Source organism: Oratosquilla oratoria, chromosome 16 (genome assembly GCF_046742065.1).
Source record: "Oratosquilla oratoria isolate Oo_2021 chromosome 16, ASM4674206v1, whole genome shotgun sequence".
NCBI classification, from domain to species: domain Eukaryota; kingdom Metazoa; phylum Arthropoda; class Malacostraca; order Stomatopoda; family Squillidae; genus Oratosquilla; species Oratosquilla oratoria.
The window spans coordinates 55,018,123-55,023,283 of record NC_134792.1 but is presented as its reverse complement, the minus strand read 5'-3'; positions in this window follow the sequence as shown (position 1 = coordinate 55,023,283).

Genomic DNA, 5,161 nt, shown 5'->3' with positions numbered 1-5,161 from the left:
GTGAACGCAAAATTGAGAAAATTAAAGCTGAATGTAAAGAAGAGGAAAGAATAGGAGGACGGTGAAGAGTAATTTGTTGATATTTCCCAGAAGGAGTCGGTCTCTCTTATCTTCGTTCACATCACTGTGAGGGTGCAAAATAGAAGCATGCGTGAAAAAAACTCCAATAATATCAGTCTTGGTGACGCCGAGATGGATAGAGGAAAAGGTAGAGGAGGAGAGGGAGGAGGAGGAGGAGGAGGTGGGTAAATGAAATGATGGAGGATGGAGGGGGTGGGGCCAGTTGGAGGAGGAGGGGAATAAGACAACCGATAGATGGACCAGAGCGAGAGGCGAGGGGGAGAATGAAAGACGAGAAAGGGTGGACGGCGGGAGGGAGGGAGGGAGGGAGGGAAGGAGGAAGAAAAAGTATAGAGACTGGTGAGGTGAATAAAAGAATTGAAGGGACAAAATAGTATGAATTGGTGAATACTAAGGATAGGGATCATTACCACGGGGTGTAGAAAGGATGAATGATGACGAATGTGAACAGATAAGGAGAAATTTGAGCAGCTGAGGTTTTCTGAGGAATGGAAATTTGAACGAGAAGTAACAAAACAGGCTAACGTAGAGACAAACATAGGATAACTCGGAGGGAAGGGGGAGGAGGAGGAGGAGGAGGAGGAGGTGGAGGAGGAGGACAGGGGGAGAATGAATGAATGAGTGGGAAAAACGATAGGGAGGGGGAATAAGACGATGTTGTGGGGCGTAATCGTTCGAATAGAAATGAGGAAAAGGGAGATTGGAAAGTAGGAAAGCTAGTACCGAACCATAAGGAAATTAGGATGGCGATAGTAAGATGGAAGCACATAGGAAAAGGAAGAAAACGGAATGGGAAAAACAAGAGACCGTAGATTAAACTAGAGAAAAGAATACATGAAAGAAAAAAAATACTTGAGAGGGATGATTAATGTAATTATGAACACAAGGGGTAACCAAGGAATGAAGGAAAAGAAAGAAAATAAAAGAAAAATATCCAAAGAAAGATGCTAATGTATATTAATCTGAATATTGTGATAATGGTTGAATCAGTAATTGTTGTTGTAACAATATAAGTACTAATAATAATAATTACAATGATTACGATGTTAACAATGACAGTGGTGAAAAGAGGAGGAAGAAGAGAAAGAAGAAGAAATAACAAAAAAGAGGCAAAAGGAAAGAAAGAAAAAGAAGAATAAAGATGAAGAAGAAAATAAATGTAATGAAAAATATTATGATGATATTGCTTGGGATAAAAATTACATGCAATATGATGATATTTCTAAGTATGATGGTGGTCACGATGGAATTAAAAATAAATTAAAAAAATGAAAAAAAACAGCAGTTGGTAGATGACGATGATGATGATATGATTTAAAGTCACAAACTCCTCTTATCAGGAGGCTAGAGCGGTGGCCCTTACAGAGGACTTTATAGCATAGAATCTATTGAACCATGCCCTTAGCCCATCTTCGCCGGTGGCAGGATTCGAACCTCGACCTTCGTCGCAAGTAACGACGCCCCAACCTGCTCGTCCAGCGAATTTCCAGAAGCATGAAATTATGGAGAAAATATGAAGAGCAGGACGAAGTGTGTGTGTGTGTGGGGGGGGGAATCCAGAACAAGAGAGCAAAAATTGAAAAAGCGTGTAGAAAAGGAGAGGAAGGAATTGAGGGAGAAGGAAGAAGAGAAGAGTGTAAAAATTGAAGAACAAATGGAGGAAGTGTGAGGACTAATATAAAAAGAAAGAGGAAAAGAAAGTTGAAGAGGATAAAGAAGAGAAAGGGAGATAGAAAATAGAGAATAAACAAAAAAGAGAGAGAAAGCAATAAAAGGGGATATATATTAAAAAGAGGAGGAGAAAGAGAGGGGGATTAATGAGTAGGGACTACAACCAGCCAACAATTTCGTGATTGAGGAAGAACTGTTTAGTGGTGGGACGTGGTATGCTGCAGGGCGTTTGGGAGGATGGGAAAGAAGAGAAGAAAGGGGTGGTTGAGGTAAACATGTAATGAGGCTGAGAGCTGGACAAGAAGGGGGGAAACGAAAATGGGGAGGAAGATAGACGGAGGAAAGGACACGGGAGGAAGAGATAAGGAGGTAAATGAGGGGTGATAAAGTGGAGAAAGAAAAAAGTTGTAATGGTATTTCTTCATTTTGGTTGATTGTCGGGAAGCAAAATGTATATTTGACGGAAGGGCAAAAGGAAGTCTAGTAGGAAGAGACAAAAAAAAAAGAAAGAGAGAGAGAGAGAAAGAAAAAAATTATTTAGAAAAGGAAAAACAAGAAGAGGAGGATGAGGATGGAGAGAAGGATAGAGGGTCCATAGAAAACGGAATATAACTGGAGAGAGTGAAGGATATAGTCGAGGAGACAGAGAAAGACGAGAACTAAAACAGGAGAGAAAAAGTGAAGTACAAGAAGAGGTTGAGGAGGAGGAGGAGGAGGAGGAATAGAAAGAAGGGAACAGAGGAAGGTTCATAGACAAGAGAGAAACAGATGGAAAGTGGGATTAGGTTGAAACCTGGTAACGTCGTAATAAGGAAAGAGCAAATGCATGACTTTCAGGGTAAGTTAAGTTGAAGGAGCGAAGGAGAGGAGTGGACGAAGAGATAAAAGAGGCTTGAGCCAAATGAGGAAAAGAAAGAGAAGGAAGGGAGAACTAAATAGGATCAGGTAAAACAGAATAAGGAGAGGGTAAAGAGGAGAAGGAGGAGGAGGAGTTTAGGAGGAGGGCAAAGAGGAAGGGCGTGGTGGGATGGCATAATATGTGTATTAACCCATGAATGGTAACACCTTTGCCGGGCAGGCGCAGTTTTGTGTATATATACATACATATGTACATACATATATACATACATACATATACATGAATACATACATATATGCACACATACATGCATAAAATACATACATGCATACATACACACACATGCATGCATGCATACATACACACGGACATACAGTACATATATACAGCATACATATATGCATATATATATATACATATATATGTATATATATACATATATATGTATATATATATGTATATATATACATATATATGTATATATATACATATATAAGTATATATATACATATATACATATATATGTATATACATATATATACATATATATATATATATATATGTATATATATACATATATAAGTATATATATACATATATACATATATATGTATATACATATATATACATATATATATATATATATATGTATAAAGTAACTGATAATAATAGCAATAATAATGACAATAACAATGATGATAATGATGATAATAGCAATGATAATAAAAATTATAATAGAAATAATAATAATGATAATGATAATAATATTAATAGTAATGGTAATGAAAAAATAATAATAATGAAAATAATAGTGATAATAACAATAGTAATAATGAAAATAATAATAATGATAATAGTAATGATAATAATAATAATAATAGTAATGTTAATAAAAATTATAATAACAATAATGTGTAATTACAACACGTATCAAGATTTCCGTCGTATTTTTGAGCGGAGCGCCACAGCGGGATGCAGTTTTATTATACACAATAACCTTGGAACCACCAGACCATGCAGCACTAGTGACGATCCTGCTCCTGTATTCCTCCATCGTATTCTTCCACTTCGTGTCTGTTCCTTCTTCAGATTAGTTCGTCGCAGTAGCGACGACTCAGGGAAATGAGCAATGATTTTTTTTTTTTTTTTTTAGATTTCCATGGAGAATACTAGATTCGCCAACATAAATACACGAGAAATTATTAAGACTGGAAGACGAAGACTGTACGATTCACACGCAACTGCCTGGACGGTACAACTATTCCAGGGATGGCCGTAAAAGCGTCGACAATCACAAGCATTCCATGAGGACTCGAACGAACAAGAATGGTGAAAATGTCGAGTCAGTATTGGCTGTATTGCGGGGAATTCACCGAGTTACTGTTGGAAAGTTTCCCGAGGTCTTAATAAACATCAGTTGCAGGTCAGTCCACTCATTCCAGTCTGCTGGAAGGAAGAGGCTGGAAGACAGAGAAAGAGTGTCGCACGGGAACAGTTGGTGGTTTGGAATCAGGAAAAAAAATATGGATTGGAAGAAGGGAGAATGTGGAACTGGAAAAGCGGGTTGGAGAAGCTAAGAGAGCAACGAGAAAGTAAAGGGAAGGCGAAGGAGGAAGAGAGTAAAGAACAAGGCAAGATGACGAAAGATAGCAATGATAGGGAGCAGAGGGATTGTTTTCCTCTTCTTTTTAGAGGACAAAAAATAAAAACAACAGATTGGCACAAAGTACAGAGGATGAGAAAGGGGCAACTGATAACGGGCAAGGGGGCAAAGAATTGTAGATAAGGGGGCAGGTGGCAAGGGACATAGACAATGGGTTTTAGTTAATGGATAATAGACAGTCACCGGTAGGCAAGGGGCGGGCCATTCACAGCACAGGGAGTGGCCAAACGCAGGAGGGTCACCTAACCAAGCATCTTTACTACGAACTCCCGTCCTGACTCATGACGTATTAGAACTATGCAAAATAAAAAATTCCTGCCGAGTATTTTATGTATTCTGCATACACAGTAATTCCCTTATATTCAAAGTTATTTTCTGTAAGTAAAATTGTATTGGTGCAACAACAAGGAAAGGTGCATTTGCATAGATTTCATTATCACTGGTCAGGTTGACTTGTCCGCAAGACCAGTAGGCTCGTTGGATAGGAAGGCTGGTGGGGTGGGGGAAGGACGGGGAGAGAAAAAGAAAAGAGAGGAAAGATATGAGGACTATATGACCGTATTAGGGAGGTAAGGGGTGAAAGTTGAAGGGGAAGAGGAAAAGGGAAGGGAGTGGAGAAAGATAGATGGAACAGAAGGAGATTATATAAGGACGAGAGGGAACAGATAAAGAATGCAAACGGGAAAGGGGAGAAGAGAACAGGAGGGGAATGAAGTGGAAGCGAATGAAAGAGGGAAATGGGAAAGTAAAGCCAAGGAAGAGGGGGTGAGAGGAGGAAAGGGAAGCCAATAGAACTGAGGAAGAAGTTGGAAAAGAAAAGCCGAGGTGAGAGAGAGTGTAAAGGAGAGGGAAGAGAGGAGAATGTAATGGGAGTTATTATTAGGGAA